The sequence below is a fragment of the Poecilia formosa genome, unplaced genomic scaffold (assembly GCF_000485575.1).
Source record: "Poecilia formosa unplaced genomic scaffold, Poecilia_formosa-5.1.2 Scaffold82, whole genome shotgun sequence".
Taxonomy (NCBI): domain Eukaryota; kingdom Metazoa; phylum Chordata; class Actinopteri; order Cyprinodontiformes; family Poeciliidae; genus Poecilia; species Poecilia formosa.
The window spans coordinates 2,020,198-2,042,822 of NW_006800021.1; the positions used below are offsets into that span (position 1 = coordinate 2,020,198).

The 22,625-nt window shown below is 39.8% G+C and overlaps 2 long non-coding RNA genes across 2 annotated transcripts in view; one reads left to right on the forward strand and one right to left on the reverse strand.

Moving 5' to 3' along the window:
* LOC107836760 (uncharacterized) overlaps positions 1-22,625 on the reverse strand; it is a 573,704-nt gene that overhangs the window by 413,741 nt on the left and 137,338 nt on the right. The gene's annotated exons all lie outside the window — the stretch shown is intronic.
* Positions 2,812-9,543, forward strand: LOC107836763 (uncharacterized). Its single transcript, XR_001662716.1, has 2 exons — positions 2,812-3,842; positions 7,179-9,543. It is a non-coding gene; the product is annotated as an uncharacterized LOC107836763 (long non-coding RNA).

Here is a 22,625-nt window from a genome sequence, read left to right on the forward strand (position 1 = left end):
AGGAAGGTCCGACGTCAGGAGCCGAGCAGAACCTCTGAAATCTACTCCTGCTCACTTGGCCGCCCTACATTTCCCGCCTTTCAGATGAAATGTTTCAGATTTGATTGATCTCCGACGTGATCCGTCTCTGCACCTGAGCTCAGCCACCTCCATCAGCCTGGCAGGAATGCAACCGGAGAGCTATCGATTTCTGTGGCCCCGAAATCACTCGGACGGAGGATATACACTTTGCTCTCACTGTTCTGAAATAATTTTAGCTTTCAAAAACGGTTTCCTATATTCTCCATTTCGGGGAGGGGGGGAACAAAAAAAAAAAAACATTAATTCAGGGGGACATTACTGTCGAAGGGAAATTGAACGAGGGGTTGCCCGCTCCAAAGTCAATGAAATCTTAAGATATAGAGCCGGCGTTTACAGTGCGCGGCGCTGCGGCGCAATCCGCTGACATCAGCGGCTCTTCTGAAGTATAGCAGGTATTACGGGCTCCAGTGTTCATTTAGCAAAGCTCCACAGATAAAAGAAACAAGGTTTAAAACATTGAACTAATAATCTGGGTAATAGGACCAACTTGGTGTTGGTTTCAGAGTTAAAGGTTACATTAAAGGATTCGAAAACGGTAATTAATCCATCGAATCGATGACAAACGTTGCGGTTTGCGTTTATCACCCCCCTCCCCACCCAAAAAAATATCCAGGTGACAGCATTTGCAGGTGTTTAGAAAAAGTCCCCCGTCGCTGCGCTGCATTCGTTAAAGAAAAAGACTCGCACTGACATGACAGCGTGTCATCTGAAGCGCCGGCTCCTCATGTCAAGGTCACCTCTGGTGTCACAGGCTTCATGGAAAGCTGCCTGACGACGGGCTGCCAGGTATTAAGCATTTTAAATCTCACTTAATCTCCCCCTCCGAGTTTCGTCCAACCTTTCACTTTCAAGAAATTGAAACTTTTATCATTTGGAATTTGTTTCCACTCTGCTCTGTTGGCGTCTTTCTCTCACGGACAGACCCGTTTTGTGTCACAAAAGCCAAATGGACAAAAGACACATTATTGGATATTGGCTATTACGCAACACTTTTGGCCAAAAAAAAAAAATGGATTAGAGAAAATTAGCCTGAGAAAAATCCCTTCTTTATAGGATGTTATTGTGTCTTTAGTTGATACTAATTCTTGCATTTCCAGTTCCACGACCTTTTCTTCCGGAGCGTGTTTCTGGTCCGGGTGAGTGGGCGTCGCTGCTTCTGTGGGCGTTTGTTTTTATGACCCACCTCTCAGTATTTACTAGATGCAATACTGAGAGGTGATGTTGTCCTGTGTTTTATTCTTATTAAGCTCTTCTAAGTGATTTCATGTGTTTCAGAGATGCCAACTTTGGGTTTCCCCTTTACTTGAGAGAAAACTCCAAGAATACAAATCGTTCACATTTCTAAAACCGGCTCAGATTTGGTTCTTTTTGATACGAGCTTCTTCCTGACTCACCTGACCGTTTCTTCTTCACGTCTCCAAGTGAAAAAAATATGTACTTGTCACCTCCATTAAAGAACTAGAAATATTTCAGAACTTTAGTTCCCAGTCAATCCTCCTGGACCTGCGTAGTAAGAAATTAATTATAATACTCACCTTAAACCAACCAGTACAGAACATTTTAACACCCGTTGCTTCATTGCCTGAGTTTTGGGATATTTCAACACATGCTTTGATCTAAATCAGCTTCTTTATAGACTTTGTTGTGGGTTCACCATCACATCCCTGCTAGAAAGGTGAATGTCTGCACAGTTCCCAAGGAACAAGTTTTAATTCTGCAGAGTCTCGTCACGTATTCCCAACAGAACTGAGATCTGGGCTTTGATTTGGCCACTCCAGAACTTTTACCTTGTTGTCTTGGAACCATTTCTGTCGCTTTTTCTGACAAACCCCCACCCAAGTCCATTGTTGCTCGACTTACTGATCATTATTTATCATCCTCCAGGATTTGGCATTAACTCTTTGCTCTTTTGGAGAGGCCTCCCCAGGGAATGATGCTGCCACCACCGTGTCTCATAGTAGAGATGGCGTCTCTGCTGATGTACAGCACTTGCTGTTCACCTGGCATAGCATCTAGTCTGTAAATAGCAATATTTTTGTCTCAACAGACTTTAGAACTTTCTTCTTACGGTTCCCCACATATGGATTTCAGTCAAGAGTTTTTTTTTTGTTTTGTTTTTTTTGCCACTCTCTCGTACAACGGTGGTGAGGAACAAAGTGAGCAGCTGTTGTACAAACAGCGCCTCTGATCTGAGCCACAGAAGCTTTTAGCTGCTACAGAGAGGTTGTGGGAGTGTTCGAGCCTCACCGGTCTTCTTCCTGCCCGGTTGCTCACTTTGGTCAGTTCTACACAGATACATTAAAGAATGTGTTTTTAAATTCACGCCAGAAATGTCTAATTTTATCAAACATAATCTGATTTATAAAAGAACTAAAAGATAGAGGTGGGAAGATCGATACAAAATATCGACAGCATTGTTAGCGAGCTGGTATCAGTATTGGATCGATACCAGTGTGGTAAGATCGATACTTTAGTTTCAAATTCCCTCTTGAAATTTATTTTTTAAATCACCTATAACAAAGATTTTGTTTTAATTTACTCTCAAATGATTTTTTTTTGTTCTTTGTTTTAGGAAAAATGCACACAAATTTGTTTTTCTATTTTACCTGTTTATCGTATTAATATACCATTAAAGTATTTGGCTGGCACCTACAGAATTTGTCCAAATTTTGTCCTATGTTTTAACAAAATAATTCAAAGAAAAAAACACAAAAACACCTCTAGGTCAGAAGTTTGATTATATATTACACCTTATATCGGTATCAATATATCAGTGATACTGATGCTGTATTTACTTGGTTTCGTATCGATACCAAAATATGCAGTCGCACACCTCTGCTAAACGCATGAAATATCCAAATGGTGTGAATATTTTTTTTTTCCTCTGGATGAAACAAAACAACAAAAATCATTCGCACTCAACCAGCAGCACAAATTTGAGAGGCTCTCAAAACAACCGGGTAAGACCAAGCTGTGAAGCTTGTAAATCAAATCATTTGTTTGTTTTCAGTTCAAACAATATTACAAGAGGATATAATTAAGTAAATGGACCAATGAAAAGGAGGCTTGCAGGGAGAGCAGAGGCTGTTTTTTTTCTGCACAGCAATGCTGGATCACGATTGACTTTTTTCCCTTTATCTGTGGTTTCTTTGTTTCTTACCTCTAACCTGTGTTACGTACTCCCTCTGTGAGCCCACACAAACCTGCGTGGCACCGATAGAGATTTATGTATACAGCCCACAGGTCATCTCGGTCCCAGATGTAATTGAGAGAGGGGGATGTGATGCTAGCAGGGAAGCACAACTCACAGCTGCTGTGCATACAAGGGAAAATTGTCACGAAAAAAAAAAAGAAAGAAAAAAAACAAACCGGTTTATCCCACTCACGACACGCTGGAGTCCTCTGTAAACACACACAGCAGCCAGAAACACATTCTACCTTCGAGTCCAGCAAACATTGTTTTGAGACGGACCTCGTCAACAAGAATAACCAAAGCAGATTTTTAACTTCTCCGTTTGTGTTTGTGAATTGGCAGAAAATTGGCTCCTTGACTCTGAACTCGCAAGTGCAGCTTTAAGCTCCTTCCTGCTGCGCATAAGTGTGATGGATTTGCACGCGGCTGAGTGGCAGTGGGGGCGGCGAGTCCTCGTGCGGTTTGAGGTGTAGTAGCTCGTCCACGGAGGCCGGCAGTCGATGAGCTGCTTCTCGGGTCAGACAGCCAAACACTGACATGGCGTGTGGGCGATCTCTGAAGCTGACAGGTATGCCGGGTGTCTGTGCGCGGCCGTACAGAGAGCCGGTGTTCGCAGGAAGGCCCGGACATTCATTCATTTATTTATTTATTTATTTGGGAGGGGGGATTGTCTGGCACAGAAAGGGGGGGAAATTAGACTACCTTACCAGACATACATTTAATAGCTTGAAATCTGATTGTGTTTTACAAGGCATGCCGCCCCGCTGTGTTGAGTCATACGAACATGGCTTTGCTTTTTGATTTAACGTGTTGTGATATTTCATTTGACACAGAAGTCGTTCCCGGAAAGCAGTGAAGTCAGGAGGCTTTAATTGGATTTTTGGTAAAAAAAAAGAAAAAAAAAGAAAAGGTAATAAATTTTGTTGAATTTGCTACAGTATTATTGACTACAGGATCGGACTAAGTTTTTTCAAAGCATCTGTTTGTGCAGAGCCGATAGAAGATGATGAATGCAGGAATAGTTCTCGTCCCCGTCTGAACCACTAAGGTTGGTGTGTTTTATTGGTGTTTTAGGTGATAGATGTGTTTTCAACCACACAATATTTGTCTTTACAAATACAATTTTGAAAAGTGCAATGCAGCGTCTCAGTGTACGACAGGAACTCTTGGTGCGTCTTTTTCCTGCTTTGCACATCTGGAGGCCGTTTTCATCCAGTCTTCTTTCCAAAAATGTTCAAGTTTGGTTAGAGAGAAGAGCATCTCTAAACAATATGACGTCCTGCCCACTGATTCTGAGCGGGATTTAGGTCTGGACTTTGACTGGGCCACTCTAAAACATTAATTTGCTTGGATCTAAACTCTTCCATTGGGTCTCTTATCTGTATGTCTGAAATGACGCTGAGAAGTATAACCACAGCATGATAGGGCCAGCACCAGGCCACAGGAGAGGGTTTATTTTTCTTAGGATGGACTTTGTTTAAAGGTATCACACTAAATAGAACTGAATGCATGTCTACTTTTCAGGTTTTTATTTGTTTCTTGCAAATATATATACATATATTTTTAAAAAGCTTGTGTTGATTTTCTTTTATGTCACGAATGTGAACTTTGTTATTGGATCATCACTTCAACTCCCAATAAAATACACAGATGTTAGCATTTGAAACAAAAACACTTTCATAAGGTATCATATAAGCGAACAACACTGCTGAAAATGTGTGCGTAACATTACGTACAATCTTTTCAGTAACGATTGTACAGCATGTGGCCACCAGATGAACCCGCACAGCGTAACGGTGCATGGGGCTCGTTATCCAGAGCCACGGCAACCTGGACGCCTCGCAGTTGCCGAATAAGCTGTGAACTTCGATGCGTACCAAAGTAGTCGAGATCCAAATGTGCGGCCATCTGTCCAGCTTTGAAACTTTGGCTGAAATTGGGTCGTGCAGCAGGACAAAGATCCCAAGCACAGGAAGTAAAAGGTCCATGTGATGAAATGGTCTGGCGGACGCCAAGACAGCTGCGATAAGTCAGAGAGCTGAAAAGAAGAGAGAGTGGAAAAAAAAGTTTCTCTCACAAACGATGAGAGAAGTTGATACTGCTAAAAATATAAATATCTTTGTGTTGCATTCCTGTCAGAGGGTTTAATTTAGTTTTAATTTAATATTTAAAGCTCCAGATAATGAAACGCTGGGAGTGAAATTCACTTCCACTGTGGATCCACTTACACATCAAAACAAAATGCATTCTGTGAACTTTTCTATTTAGTCCCTGCAGCTTCATTACAGCTAAATGAGACTTCTTACAAAAAAAACCCAACTAGAAATGTGAGGAAAGAAATGCGAGGCTGTAGTGAGGTTACAGCCCAGCTTGTGGTCGGCTGAATCTTCCGGATGTCTCTCCTCTATCAACACTACAAAGGATTCAACCGTTACTTCCTGAGCCGCTGCTAAATTGGCTCAAAGGAGATTTAGAAGATAATGAACCTGTGTATCCAGCCTTACAATCTAAAAGCAAAAATGATTGTCCTCCAGTTTTTGTTCAATCAAAATGAGTATAAAGAGAAATGCAGCAATCTGAGTCTGAAATCTCTGAGGATATGTAAATTATTGGGACGCTTTAAAAAAGCAGATCCGGGTGGATAAAGCTGAAACTGAAAAGCTTTTTCAGCCTGAAAGTAAAAGGGACTGTGAGTCTGTTGGGGTGACTTTTAATTTACAGCAGATTGAAATTAGACTCAGCCAACGTTAACATGATGACAAGATGAGCCTACCTAACAATATCACCTAACACTGCATTCATATGGACACTATCAGACGATTTCAACAAGAAATGTTAATTTAAGATAATAAGGTATTAATATAGGTATTGATCTCGATGTTGAACAAAGATTCTAGATCACGAATCAGTAAAAATGTTCCAGATCCATAAATGCAGATCTATTCAGACTGTTTCTATGCTCTGAGCATAAAACCATACTTTATTATTTATTTTACATTATATCTAGAACTCCTAGTTGCGAACCATTTGAAAGAAGTTTTGTTTCGGTTTAAGTTTTTCCATGTTTGATCAAGGTGTTCAACCTGTTGTTTTTATGAGTTTCAGTTTATTAATTCTTTACATTGGCTGTTATACTACTAATTGCACAGACTGAACAAATAAAAATTGTGTTTTCACGTTTAACCACGCCTGTGAATCCATTGGTGCATTCGAGTGGTGCAGAGTTCTCACATACATTTTATAATTCAGGACATTTTTGTCTGGGTTTAAAAACAAAAAAAGAAACGTTTCAGGCCAGTTCAGTTCTTCTGTATCGGATCGGTATCGGCCGATACTAAATATCACATATCGGTATCGGAAGTGAAAAAAGTGGTTCGGTCCGTCCGTAACTGAACTGCTTATATGTGGAGTGTATTTAGGCTCTCTTTATTTTTATTTTATTTTATAATAATAATGGCAGCATAATGCACAACTGCAATTGAAAAAGTCTGAAGTTAATTCAAGCCTCCCAGATAATTTAAACAATAAAAGCAAACTAAAACATATAACTGATCCTTTATAGAACAAAATAAATCTGTTTTTTAATTTGTTTTAGCTATTTCTTTGTAAATTATTTATTAACTGTTTATTATTTACCTGTTATAACCTACCAATGTACATCTTGCAAGTATTTTTAATTCAGTTTATAGTCAAAGTCTCTGAGATCAACAGCTTAAAAATGCCCAGATTATTAAAATAAACTAAAACATTCACTGAAAAAAGAAACCAGATGATCCAACTTTTTTTTTTTTTTATTAATTCATTTGCTACAAGTGATTAAGTTTATCCATGTAAATATATGACGTTTATCAAGTTGTCATGTTAAACATTTTTTAAAAGCTGGAGCTCCATTCTTTTTTTCCAGCATTACAAAGAACATCAACAACCTTCAAAGGAATAATTTCACTTGATCTGATGGTCGTATTCATCATTCGTTGGACACGTTTTGAAGCTTTCAGACTTACTGACACTGACTTATTGCATCACATCGCCTGCAAGCCCAGACCGATCCTGTATGTTTACACGCTGTAGATCTTTGGGCGCTTCGGCCGCCTGACACATCTGATACTCTATGATGCGATGACTTCTGCATCCGTCTCTGTCTGCAGCCACGCAGAGCCGGGTGCTGGTTCAGCCCTAAGCATCTGGAGACACGTGACCCGCCCAGACAGGCTAGCAAATGTTTAAATTACGCTCATAAAATGAATTAAAAATGAAACATGAAAACTTGCGGGCTCTGCTGATGGAGATGAGTCAACGACATGAAAACAGCTGGGGTTTTTAACCCCCTGTGGACGGTCTGATGTTTTTCTGTAGGATCTCGATGTAATCCTCTTTTCCTAAGATACCATATGACACTCTTCTCTGGCCAACAGGCTAAGGGGGGAAAATGCAGCAACATAAAGAAAGCAGAGGCTCCTCTAACCTGAAAGACCTGGAAATGGTTGTAGAACATAAACGTGTCGAATTCAAGGAGAAATGCAGAATAAGCAATTAAAAAATACATTAAGAACTTATTCAAGGGCAAATAAATGCATCCTCTTGAAGTAAGAATAGAGCAAGAAAACTTGAGTTCAGACGATTCATTCAGCCTAAAAAATCATATTGGCTTGTTCACTTACAAAATGCTGTTTTTCTTTTTTTTAAATTTAGTTTCTTTTTAATGCTTCAGATAAATAAGTTGAAAGATGCAGCAGATATATATATATATAAAAAACAAACAGCTTCAGTTTAAATGTGAATTTAGCAGCTGACGACAAACTGAGATCCGGCTTCCAGCAATTCATCATTTTTAGCCTCCAGACGCAGAAGCGACGGCTCCACATATGGGACGAGGAAACGCATGGAGACGTTACATCTGGTCGCTCGCCGAGGTCACTCAACCAGCGTTTATTCTAATATCGCGTTTGCCACGTTATTTAGCCCCTCACTAGAATTTGAATAAATTTTTTTTCCTTCTTCTAAATAATAAATCTCTCTTTAGCCAAACTCTCCAGCAGTCTTTAGCTGCCACAACCTGCATACAGAACGGATATAATTTCCATGTAATATACAGTAACAATGTAATGCCATGCACAATATAAATTGTTTTAAATGGTTATTTACGATACTAGAAGAAAACTACATCAAGAAACTACTGTCTTTATCAAAATCCTAAAAAAAAAAACATCAAAATCTTTCTATGAGGTAATTTTCTTTATGTCCAAGGTGCGTATTTATCAGAGGAATACATTGTGAATATATATTTATTCTCAGAATCACAACAGCAACACTTCACCTGTAAACTGGATGATCTTATTAGATTTAGTAACTAAAATAATGAAGGAAACAGTAATCACTGTAATAATTAATAATTACTCATCAGGGCCGGCCCAGGGTTGTGTGGGGCCTTGAGCAGAACTAGATGTGGGGCCCCTCTTCCTGTTAGGACCATCAGCACCACTAACAGCGTTTCTGGGTGGGTTAGGGCTTAATTAGTTGAGCATAAATACAATAATTGATAATTTCTACTTGCCAGTTTGTTAATATTTATTAATTTTATCATCAGTAAATGAAAATTGCCATCATCCCTTATAATAAACTTAAACATTAGTTTCTCATTGTTCCTCTCATTAACTCTTTTCTGAGTTCTCTTGCTGTGCAACATTAGACATTTATAATAGATTGTAACATTCATTAAGCCAGACTGTTATTAAAAAGTTCATTCATCTCATTAACTCAATTCACTAAGTAAAACTTCTGTATATTAATTGCACACAGTCAGATGTCTTCAAAAATATGTCCATATTTTCGTCTTACAGCGAATGAAAACATAAAATTTAATATTAGAATATTAAAAAACACTACTAAAAAAACCTTTTTCTTTCAGAAATGTAAGTTTTAGGGGAAAAAAAGAGTGTGCTTCATCTCTGCTTAGAGAACGTTATTTTCAAGTGTTTTTCTCAAATCTTGTTGCAGAAGTTTTCAGGGAGAGAGCGAGTTCCAAAACAAAATCACTGAAAACGTCTTTCTGGCTTAAAGCTGTTGACTCAAGGCCAAAATGTTCTCAGCAGAGACAAAACCAGGAGGCGTTCATTTCAAAAGAAGTTCGGAGCGAACCGAGAGAGATCGTCACCTGACGATGCACAGACATGGATGGAAACAAAAACCTGGTCAGTGGTCGAGTCTCATTCACAGAAATAACAGGAGTGCAGAAAATGTCTGATCGTTAAGGCTTTGCCAAAAAAAAAGAAAAAAACTCCTTATGGTGCCCATATCTACAAACATCTAACTTGTTAATTCACACAACTGATCACAAAACAATCCAGTTACTAGGTGATATTATCACTACTATACTATGTGATATATTTTCATTAGCTTTGCAAGAAAATTCAGATACTCTGTCCCATATCATAACCTCAAATTATTAAGCACCAAAAAAACCACGACCAATGCCTAATCATAACTGACATATTATTGCGTCATCTGATTTGTTTCTTCATCACTGTGAATCAGTCCAATTAGTAGAGATGCCAACTAAATCCCCGGTGCAAGCTGTTCCCAGATCTGCAGCTCAGTCTACAACACGTGTTAGATGCAGGAAGGCAGTTCTGAAGCTATTTTATAAAGAATTTATTTTTTTAAAAAAGTTCTATGTGTGGTGTTATGTCAAACTTTCCATTTTGCCTGATGCTCATATTGGTGCTGTGAACATCTCTGGTAACTTCAGTCTTCTTTCATAACTTTAAATAGCCCAAAGGAAGGCTTTGTGACAAGTGACTCTTTCTGCAACAAAAATTGAGAGATGCTTTCTTGTTTTTTCCAGACCTGCATCCAGCTGTTGCAGTCGGCCAATCTGTGCTTTTACAGCTTGTTGGTTTGTAGAGGTTTGCTTCAAAAATGTAAAAACCTTCTGACTTCTGTCTGTGCAAAATCCATTCAGACGTCTTACCATCTAAACTAGCTGCAAGATACGATGGTCATCAAAAATAAAATTCAGTGAATTCTTACCATATTTAGGAGATAATATTTTAGGAGATAAAGAGAATCAGAATATAAAAACGATCTTCAATAGTTTTCCAATGTTTTTATTTCCATCACATTTTACTTATGTTCTGTAAACAGCCTTCAAATCTGAACAGGGCAACTTAGTTTTAAACTGGATTTTGGTAACAGAAGTTTGAAAACATCAACAGAAAATAGTTTCTAAACTCCCAAGAAATTGAGTAATTTTAACACTTAGAAATAGTTTTAACTACTCAAACTATTGTTGAAATAACTCTGCAGGAGTTAAATTAATACCAGATCTGAAAAGGACCAAATAGATTTGGCATAGTTTTGATTTAACTCTGCAGAGTTTGTTGTGTACAACAACCTGTTTTTATTCCTATGGAAATTTGATAAAATTACACACAGATGTGGCTGCTTGTGAAGCTGGCAAAGGGTTTAGAGAGAGCTAAAAATTTTAAAATTTAAATCAGAGTTTCACTACAAGTGCAAGTCTGCAAGTGTAGGACAGTCAAAATGACTGACAGTATGTTCTATAGGTCTGGCCTGCAAGATACACGTTTCCAAAGACCCTTAAATGTTACCACAGGATCTTCAATAGGTTGTTGCTACTAATTTTTCAGAGATGTACAACGAGAAAAAGATTGAATTCATGGGACATGTGCGAAGAGGAAGCCATTGCTCTCCAACAGAAGGACATTAAAACTATGAATCTGTGACGGGCAGTCAGCACGGTTTGGTTCATTTGGATCTGGACGGCTCAACATCATGCAGTCCACCATGAAATGTGCAGGACATCAGAGGCACTTCATTAAAATATGTCACGATATGAAAACAAAATTAAAGCTGAACATGGGTTCTGAAACATGACAATGAACAAGACTGTGACAAAAAATGTACCAAAAGATGTACCTTGTGGAGAGAGTTAGGAAATGGAAAACCCAGGGCGACCTAATTTGTTGCTTAGAATGTAAATGTTCAGCTTTAAATTAATTGAAAGCTAATTCTGGTTAATTACCTGCAATTAAACTTCTTCTTTCCTGAGATAAAATAAATAGACATCAATGTTTCTTAATGAACTGAACCTTAAATGGGATTTGACTGTAGTTATATAAAGTTATGCATCTCAACTTAAATTTGTTCTAAAATGTAATGTTGCTCAATTTCACCAAATACATGGATTTGCTGAGAAACAATTTCAGTTTGTGTCTCAGGTTTACATCAAACTGTGAACAGATGATTCATATCTAGACTTTCACCAAGCTGACTCTGCAGGTCTTTATATGGAGGGAATATTTCTATACATACACGCTTCACTGCAAAACTAAAGAATCAGCCAAGCACGTCACAAACGAGGTCATTCGTTTGTGACGTTTGACTAAAGTCCGAGAGGTTGGAGTCCCAGTTGACGGCGTCTCAACTAAAGTTCTACAGCTTTTTATTTCTCTTTCTCACTGTTTAAGTTTTAATGATGTTTTTTAAATCTCTTTCTCACTGTTTATTGCATGCTGTTTTTATTTTAATTATGTAAAGCACTTTGAAATGCATTGCTGCTGAAATGTGCCATACAAATAAAATTTGATTGATGATTGATTGATTGATTCGTTTAGTTGTGTTTGACCAGTTTTACTCTTCAGCAGTGAGAGATGAAATGACAGAGAAAGCTCGATTCAAAAGACTTATGAACGTATAGATTTACTACGAACATTTATGAATACCATCCACACTTTTCAGCTCTGAAAGATTTCATTGATCTGTTTCATTGCTACGGTTGGAATAATCTAACATCTTAAGTGATTGAAAAAAACACAAAAACACAAAGTACAATAATCTGGCTCCACTATGGGTAAACAGTTTATCAGTAATATTTAATTCAGTGGTTAAGTTAATAGTCCAGGTCTAGAGAGAGGCAAAGAAGAATTGTGCAAATTGAAAAATGTCAATTTCAAACCAAACTCACGCTTTTTGTTAAACAGTTTTGGCAGGGTTTTTTTCTTAGCTTTACTGAAATATAAATATTTGACAAAACTATAATGGAAACACTTCTTTAGCATCATATTAGTCACGTGAACAACAGCTGGACGTTACTACTGGCCAAAACGTCAAAAAAGACGACAGGAAGTGATAGGAGTAAGATGGTTTGCTTTTGTTTTGTGCAGCTGGTTCCTCCAGAGTCTCACAGCTTCACACAGTTCATAAAAAGTTGTGTCATTCCATCGTGTCGAATCCACAGCTCTTCTGTAAAATCGGCAACTACAATTTCTCCAAAACGCCGCGTATGTAGCCGCTCCCAAGTACAAGAGGCTTGTTGCTCCAGCGCTTGAATACGACTCTGATGTCTCTTCTGTTGGCTAGCAGATGATGAGCGCTAGCACCATGGCTGCATTATCAATATATTGTGATCGAAGCTTTTATTGTTACTACAAAAAAAAAAAGGTGTGATCAAGTTGCAGCTTGATAGCTGGCATTTAGCCAAATAACTAGGTTGTATGTGACATAATGTGGATTAGAAAAAATCCACGGTAAGTGAAACTCGCACACCCAGCTGTTATAAGCTGTCATTATTCCACAAAGTGAAATGCACCAGTCATAAATCATCAGAACCCCCCATATCGTAATGACATTCATGCCCATAAGGGGGGAACGTGAACTCCTGACCGTGACTGTAAGTACAGGTGTAGCGAACAAAGTGACTCCTGTGCCAGATGTGCGAGGCCTCTCTCTTTCTTGGACGCTCTTGAAGCGATTTGTCATTGTGTGGCACTGATGTACCATCAACAGTCTCCTGCTCCCGTGTATTACAGGAGTGGGGGGGGGATATTTGTGGCTGCTGGGAAGCAAACAATTTAATAAATCAGTTCATTGCAGCATATACATGATGCCCCCCGGGCTTTACGAGCAACAAACATGCTACGGCATCTAAAGGCCCTGAAAAGACAGATGAGAAAACAACGTCTGTTAAAGAAACGGTGAGTTAGCCGTTATTAAAGAGGCTCTGTCGCGCTTCTTCTCTCAACACGGAAAGCGCCGTGTTCCTGGAAGATATAATAAGCAATGGATGTAATGACACGTTTCCTGGAGATTAAAGAATAATTTCACCAATTTAGTGAGTGATTCTGAAACAAGGTAGCAAAACAGAAATGGGAGACACGTTTTAGATTATTTAATCAGCATAACAAATGGAAAATGGTGAAAAATGTGCCCAATTAATGAAATATTTAATCTTCTATAGTAATTAATAGCAATTCAGGGATCAAAATGAAACTTTTTAAAATAAGATTTTCATAAAACAACTATGTCTTCATTCTAACTTGCCGCTTTCTGAGATACCTCTGTCCATGTCAAAGGAAAATAGGGAGACAGGCTTGAGACGATGAGAAAAGGCAAAAGCAGCTAAAAATTGAAACCCTGTTACCAAGACAATATGTCGAATATGACCACAGTGTTCCTAACTTCTGATGGCTTCTTCAACGAGGGCAGCGCATCACGTCTCAAAGCTGAAATAATCTCAGTCTGGAGTTTGCCTCCACAGTCACCAGATCTCGGTCCAGCGGAGCATCTTTGATTCTTAGTGGGACGGAAGATTTGCATCACAGATGTGCAGCCAACTTATCAGCAGCAACCGTGTGACGCCATCCCGTCAGTGCAGACCGAAATCTCTGACGAATGTCTCTGACACCTTGGTAAAATCTAAGCCATGAATAATTAAGGCTCTTCTGAAGGCAAAAGGGAGTCCAAACTGGAACTAGCAAGGTATATCTAATAAGTGGGTCAGTGTGTGTGTGTGTGTGTGTGTGAGCGCGCGCGCGACAGCTTGGATTATGAAAGATACCATAGATATAATACATTTTCCATATTTGACAGTTTATTCGTCTGTAGAAGGCTTAGGAAATGTGCTATTGCCCCTTTGTAAATACACAATGAGCTTAAAAATGGATGTCATTTCTACGGATTAAGCAGACTGGGATAAAACGACAGTGTCCTCAGAGACCCTTTAATGGATTTCCCTCCTGCGAGGTGTTTGAGTCCATTCCAGGCAGACAAAATAACCCAAAAGGCTTCTAAGGTAAAGACCGCCCGATCGTGAACCCACCACGGCAGACGTTACAACTTCCAAACAAAGTCAAACTGGTACAACCTTGCTAATTAAAAAATTCAATCAAAAATGAATCCTTGCATCCGTTTCGGGTTGTTGATTGGAGCTGCTGTGATAGATGCCCAGTCATGTAGGGCGGTGTAAAAAAAAAAAGAGGAAAACGGCGAATTCCACAAGCCATGAATTGCCTTCTGCTGGTGAGATGTAAATCAGCGAGGCGCTCTAAAATTGATAAAGCATCCTCCGGTTTTCTTCCCGACTCCCGAGATCACTCTGAATGCCCTGCCCTGTACGTACATACCAGGCACTGAAAGATGGATTGCAGGCAAAACAGGGGAGGTGTGAAACAAAGAATTTCAATATCAAAGTTATCAATCACATCCAGTCCATACTGCTTTTCTTGGCACTCAAAATGTAATTATGGAGTATGCTGAGTATGAGGCTTGTATCCGTTTTCATCCCAAATGACAGTGCTTATGTTAAGTTAATTGAGCTCATATCCCAGGATACATGGCGAAGGAGGCTGTAACATTAGCCATTTCCTGCATGCAGCTCATTGGGATGCAAGGCTGGTGCTGGCAGAGTAAACTGCGCCTTGGCAGAGATGCTGAGCAGTGGTGGTTGGTGCTGCTGCGGGGACATGACAGCTACAGTCTTCCCAGCCATAAATCCCCGCACACTCCACAGGGCGTACAGCCACACCTGTGTATTAAGATGAAAGACATCTAAACTCCAGATGCCCCTCGGTGCCGTGTTACCGGGTGAACTTATCCGGCTGGGAGACTTTCCACCAATGGCCCGTTATTTTATTCTTGGTGGGATTTTTCGTTTTTTTTTTTTTTTTTTTTTTCCTTTTCAGATGCTTATGAGACAGGGGAAGAAGGGCGGGAGGAGTTGGGAATCACTCCGTCTCCACAGAGTGTGAACCTATTTATACCACCTCCTTCACTTGTCCCACTCAGAATCAAAGCGGTTTGCTCAGAGCCACATCCAAAGCTTTTCTGACTGTGTCACTCTTGAACACGAGCTTGTAATATCATGAATAGGGCGTGATAACCGTTGAGCCTTTCCTCCTTGTTTCTAAACAAAATGATCACCCACAGACTAATTTATGAAGTGCACTTAATTGTTCATGTTGCTGATGACTTCGGGCGTCTGCCTGCGGCGTTGTGAGGAAGGGGGAGAGGGTAGGGGGACGGCATCGTTGCTCCTCTCGTTCTGCACCCGAGCTCAGTGTGATATGACTTTGATTGTCTACTTGTAATTTACCCGGCAACTGCCAGCCCCTCTGTCTTCGCCACATCTTGTACAGACCTTTCCTTAGATCTCGGAGGATTGCCTAGCAACCTTTTTCCTCCGTACAAATACCAATCTGTGCCCTGAGCGGCTGATGTTGACCAGCATAATTACTACGTATTGGAGAGCAGCCAGAAATGGAATGGATTTAGGAACAATATAGGTCTGAAAGTCAGCCTAATGAAGCGCCGACTAAACCTTAGCACAGTGTGTGCGTCAGATTAAACACGACGATGCAGCTGGCAGCGTTGTAAAGGGTGAAAGTACAAAGGAGCAGCTTCTGACAGGAGTTAGCAACCGGCTCACAGACTGTGACAAGTTTTTTGTGTTTCTTGGCGACTGCACTATCAAGAAAATAAATAAATTAATAAATAAATGTGCCAGACTCTGCACTGCATCTGGTTAAAACAGACGTTACTGATGCTTCCTTTTTATATTTTTCCACAGGGAAGGAGTCTGTTATTTCATGTTCCTCCTCCCTGTGCAGAGTTATAAGTTGAATCAAATTGTTTGAGGTTCCAGCTCTATTTGCCTTAAAAACTAAAAAACTCTTGAGATGCTTCATGTTTTGTTCCTAACGACAAATAGATCGATATAGATAGACAGATAGATAGACACTCTAGCTATCCAGGGAATTTAGGTAGGTAGATGTGTAGTTACCTAGCGAGCTAACAAAGGTAGCTAGAAACTAGTCTAGCTACCAAGCTACCGTAGTTATCTAGGTTTGTAACTAGTTATCTACTTGCAGGGTTATCTACCTAGTTAGCTACCACACTACAATAGCTATCTAGGTTTTTATCTAGTCTACCCAGCAACCCTAGGGAGTTTTATCTACCTAGTTAGCTGTGTTTTAAGTAGCTATGTTTTATGTCTGATTCAGTGAGGAGATACTGTTTAGATCAAAGCATGTTCTTGTCTAGTATGGCTCAGTCTATGTACTGGCATCCAAATGAAAATCTGGCAAGTTTTAATTAAGTCAGAGATCAGGGACATTCAAACTGCATGAGTTTGGGCTATTTCGCAAAGAAGAATGGGGGAAATGTCCACTCTTTAGACATAAAGGTATTAGAGTCATACCCCAAAAGACTATAAAGTATTGACTGAGGAGGAGCTAAATCTAAAGCGCACGCCTCACTTTTCAGATTTATTTTATTGTCAAGAAACTTTGAAAACTATTTAATTTTTCTTTAACTTCACAATCTTTCACTAATTTGTGTTGGCTTATCACAAAAGATCACAGTTTGTCTTAATTTCAAACTGTAGTGGCATGAAAGGCATTTATTTAATGCCCAGGATTACCTCCGTACCCTGCGAGGAACTTTAAGCACACCGCCGAGTCTCGCAAACACCAAGGCAGCTTTGAGTTTTGGATGTAAGATCTATAGCTGCCTCTTCTTACTTTACTGCTTCAAAAAGGTTACTCAATAACTGAAGACCTACTTTTTCTACCTTTGAGCCAGCATTAACGTCATCATTAAAAAATGCATTCAGGAGAAATCTTTAAAAAAAAGAAAGAAAAAAAATGACCCAATTGCCTCTTGGCTAAATGGGAAAGTGGATTTCCTACATTTATAAGGTTTTATATGACGCATTCAATGTGTAACCCTGAAGGAAGCACGTATCTTGTAAATGAGCCTTTAATGCCATGCATCTAGTGCAGGCTGGAGTATGTTTTCAGCACAGTTGATGTTTTTATATATTTATTTATTCATATCAAGTGCAGCACTGATCAGGAGCGATCCTGCACATCAGTGAAATCAAGTGACATTCAATTATCCCGGCTTTCTGTTGCTCCAACAGCTGTGGCACCAGCTTGAGATTTTAAATCTAACTTCGGTGTTTAACTGCTTTTAATCCAAACGGTTCGATCACCGCTGCCGCCAAATGTGTGTGCTTTCAGACCAGCGTCGGCCCCGTCTTTAGGACGCCACAGTCGTTTTCCCAGCTGGGCTTGCCGAAGCTCTGTTCAGCACGGCACAGAAAATCTGTGGAATCAAGGAGAAGCCTGTGCTTTCATATTGGATTTAGATATTAAACCTAAAAAATAAAAAAATATCATCCTCGTGGGAATTGCTTATTATTTTGAGTGAAGAAAACGCATTTTTCCAGGGATTTTGTTTCTCATCTATGCACAACAGGCAATAGATTGGATGATTTAAAAAAATCATTTGGGCAGAAGAATCTTAGTTTGTCTAAACCCACAGAATGGGTTTAAATCTGTGTTTTCCCTCCTCTTTCCACTGTAGATAATGCACACAGATTGTTAAGAGTTGGTTGGTTTTACCTTTTTTATTTTTATGATTTCATCCAACGGGGATCCATTTTAGAAATAAAAAAGCACTTCCCCTTAGAGATTTTTTTCTGTGTTTTTGCTTTTTTGGCCACACTTCACATGTTTCAGATAATCAAACAGACATTTAAACCTGTCAAACATAACCCGAGCAAATTCAAAATGCAGTTTGTCTTCCCTTTTTGGGATCTTTTCGCCTCCGTTGACAGACAGACTCTCCACCTCAAGGGATTTTCTGGTTTCTACCGGCCTGGCGGCAATCAAGCCTGATTGAATTGAAGTAAGCTCTCGTTAAAATGGATTTAATCCAAGTTAATTGTTAATTTAACAGTGTTCAAATCAAAATTTTGAAATGGTTCCACATTATTTCCCCTAATCCACTAATATTTGTCAGATGACCTGAAATGACCTGAAATGCCGTAAAGGACGTCTACAGCGGGTGAAATACTTTTCCACAACACTGCGTATTGTGCGTTTTTCCAAATGCTGCATTTTGAAAGCCTGTTGCATACGTTCACTCCAATTTCTAAGTTGACAGAACAGCAAAAGGTTCTGTTTTACTTCTAAAGCCGCATGCTGCAGTTAAATAATCCTTTCAGAGCAGCTCGGTCTGACTTGGAGGTCTGTTAGGGAAGTGGCACATCCAAATCTTTTTATTGTCCAAGCGGTCCTGGCTGCATTTCCTCCCAGTCTTCTCTCCTTTCCACCAGAGATGTCTCTCAGATGACTCAGGCCACCAGCTTCACAAAGGATAACATCATTTCACTTGTTTCCTCTTCCTCCTGTTAACCAATTTGAACATCTGGATCAAATCAGATACAATTTATGTATATATATTAAAAAAAAAAAGCTCTTTGAGGCTCTTTTTGTCTGTTTTCTTACTTCTGGGCCAAACAATCCATCTGTCAGAGACAATGAAACTGTAGTAGATCCATGCAGTGCATTAGTACTCATGCAAATACGTTTGATGTATTGTACATAATAATAAACACATTTTTTGATCAGGCTTCAAATTCTTGGAATACACTATGATTAGGACAAAGAAATATTAAATCACTGAACTATTTGAACCAGATGATCATCAACTGTACTCGTGTCTTGAATAATTGTTAACAGATTCTTCTACGTGTTTTTTCCCCTTACGGATGTGACTTTTTTTATATATTATAAATGTTTACACTACTTTTGGCAATACATTGAAATCTGTCATTAATGATAGGTCTTGTCTGATGTTGTCGATTGTAATTTCTCTTAAACCTTTCCATTGACCTGCAAGGGAATTACATATGAAAACCAGCCTGTTTGGCTAAATCTGGCATATTCACGTGACATGTTCACATCTGGTAATATTCGTCACCCATCCACCTTCATGAAGTACAGAAAAAAAAAAAGTTCACAAACATCTCGTGAAACACGGCCTCTCAAAAATGAAAATCAAATAATATTTTATTTGTGTTGCACATTTGAGCAGCAAGACAGTTCAAAGTGTTTTACATCATAAAAACACAAAAATCAACAATTTAAACATTACATTGTCATTTACACATCAAAAAGAATATGTTATGTTTGCAAATCTACACAGACGCTACTGTTCAGGTCAAGGGTCGCTCTGGAGGAGCTGCAGCGATAAGGAGCCCAGGTGAGAGAGTCTGTTGGCGAGATAAATGTTAGTTGTAAACCTGATCTTTATGGAAAAATGGCAAGAAAACAAAAGTCAGTCGGTCGTGAGAAGTTTTGTTTGCAGGAGAAACGTGTTAAAAGAAGAAGCTCTCAACAAGCGTTCTTCACTTAGGATCACGATGGCGATGGAAGAAAACCACAGGGACGCTGATCTTCAGTAGGAACTGAGAAGCTGGTAAAAGCTGATGGAAGGTTGGATGGTGCTAAATGCAGAGCAACCAGAGTAAACCACTAAAGGCTGTAAAACACTGGAGGCTGCAGCAGAGGCTCCCCTTCCAGCCAGACATCGACTCTAAAACAGCCAGAGCTGCAGAGGAGCCGCTTAGATCAGGGACCTGCAACCTTTACAGCTGAAAGGGTCATTTCTACCCTCAGCACAGCCAAAAAAAAACAAAAAACAAACCTTGTTTGGAGCCAAAAATGCTACATAACCTTTAAAAAAAAAGAAAATAAAAGAAAAAAAACTTCTCAATTTTTGATGAATGTCTTCTATAGGAAATTGTGTTGTAATTTTTAAAGAGCCAACATTTTATTTCATCAAGTAAAATCTTGTATCCAAGATACAAATTCTATCCAAAAAGAGGACGGATACATTTTGTGCCACGGGATGTTAATATTTGTGGATAATGGTGATAAAACCCCCCCAAAAGCATATTGTTTCAAACCTGTTGAGGAAACATAAGTTTTAGCAAATGCAAAACCTGATTTTCATTGCTATTTTAATGAAGAGGAGAACGACATGAAAGGGTTTTGACGAGGGCAGATTTGGCAGTGGTTTTGTCAGAGGCCGGCGCTGGATCGCTGAAACATGTTTCCCATTTCCACTGCATGAGAATATCCAGCTGCTGGACAATAGCTTTGTCTCCACACTGTTTCAGTGACCAACCAGGAAATAACTTGCTCTAATAGACGAATAAATAAATTCATATTCAGTCCTTCGTTCTGTCTGAATCCTGCCGCCGGTGGAATCTGGGGAACGAGACGGTTAAAAGTGAACGTTTTTTTTTTTTTTTTTTTTTTTTTTAAAGTGATCATACTTCTGACCCTGAAACTGATCAGGGTAGCAGTCTATTGCCCTGCGATTTGAGAGGCAGTCATATAATCAACAAGCAGCACCGCTGTCGTGTTGGGCCTGTGAGATGGTGAAGGTAATCTCAAAGTGTGGCCATAGCTGCTGTGGAAGTCCCCGGGGAAATCAAGAGCCTTCACAGCTGCCCTGCCCGGCAGCAGCTCGCAGCGCAACTTTAAAATGACAGACCGGCGGGCGCGCGGACGGCCAGGAGGAGGAACAGAAAGTTCAGTTTGACCTTAAAGTAAAATACTTAACAAACACCAGCAGACTCAAAGGAGGAAGCAGCAGCAGCGAGACAAAACGCAGGTTTTCTGCGCCAACGCGCAGTCGGCAGATTCCACCTCACAAATTTGAGGTGAACCGTACATCTGTTCAGAGTTTCCCAGTTTAGCTTCCTCGTAATTGTTTTTTTTTTCTTCTTCTTCTTTTTCTTTTAACCCACTTATTCTGCATCTGGAGGGGAAAACGTGGGCCTCAAGACGCGATTATCACAAACATCTGGACCGAACGGATTCGGATCATTTTCCCTAAACGCAATTATCAATCATTATTGGCGGGCGAGAGACGACGAAGCTCGGCGTCCCGCAGGAGTGAGACGTCGGCGCGAGATCGATGCAACCAGATGAGGGATGAGCGCGCTTGGAGCCGACGCACGGCGAAACCGTTGCATTGTCTAGCTTCCTCTTTGACAGCTCCGCAGGAAGGAAAATGACTTGGCGCGTGCTTTCCAAGAAAATGCCACCACGCTCGCCAGACAGACCCAATATGTTGTCCAAATAAATAAAATGTCAAGTGAATAACAAACCAAGAAGCATCTGTTGCCATTACCTCGACACTTTTCATTTCTGCAAATTAAGCCTGTGACAGAATAGGATGTGAGTAACAGTCAGTCAGCCTCTGGAAGAAGCCGTGAGCACGGCGCGCTGCAGATAGGAGAGTTTTTCTTATTAAGCCGTTGGCATGAAATTCATTTCAGTTAGTGTTTTTTTTTTTTAATTTTCTATCACGTTTAATTGGTTGAATAAATGTTAATTGGGTGCTGCATTGCAAATGTTTTCCTGTTTCCCAGAAGTGCTTTCATGACCTGTTGAAATCATCTATCAACAGCCTCCAGAGTGTGAGAAAAAAAAAAATAAAAAAAATAAAAAAAGAAACATGTTGTACTTGAGTTTGTATGAGTCACTCGCTGGATTTTGAAAACAAAATGTGGGTGATCGTTTTCCCAGTTTGCGGGTAGATTTGAAAGAAAAAGGAGCGCTTTCAGAAGAAGGCATTAATTGAAAATAAGAAAAAAAAAAGACATGAATCATCCGCCTTTTAGAGTAAAACCAATGCAAAAACGTCTAGGTTGAACCCCTTTCTGTCACCATGTTGTTCTGAGTCCCTGAATGCCTTTCTGAGCACTCGAGGTGAGTGCACTGTACAATCTATCAGTGTCATTAAACTGTTTTATGTGTGCGGCTACGGAGCAGTAAATCCTGCAGCGTGAATCTGTCATGTGTCAGAAAGTGTTGTCATTAGCAGATTTATCTCGCATTGCGGCCGATTTTTCTTTTTTAAAGTGGAACACGTGGAGGAGCGTTTACGAAGCGCCTCACATGGAGGAAAATTTCAATTCTGGCACAAAGGAGAGCCAGTGTAGTTAAGCGGTGCTTCATGTGAGCGGGACTTATATAAGACTTTCAGGCATGGTACATTCTGAATAATGCATGAGATCTGCATCAGCGATGCACCCATCCATCTTCCCATCAACTCTGACCAGTTTGACCCCCGCTGATAGATTTCCCCCCTCCATTCGTTGCATTCTAGATTTAGGCCAGAAGGTTCAGGTTTGGAGTCAGAGAACCTTCTTCCGTGTGTTTGCAGTTTCCCCCACTTGGCTTACAGCAGA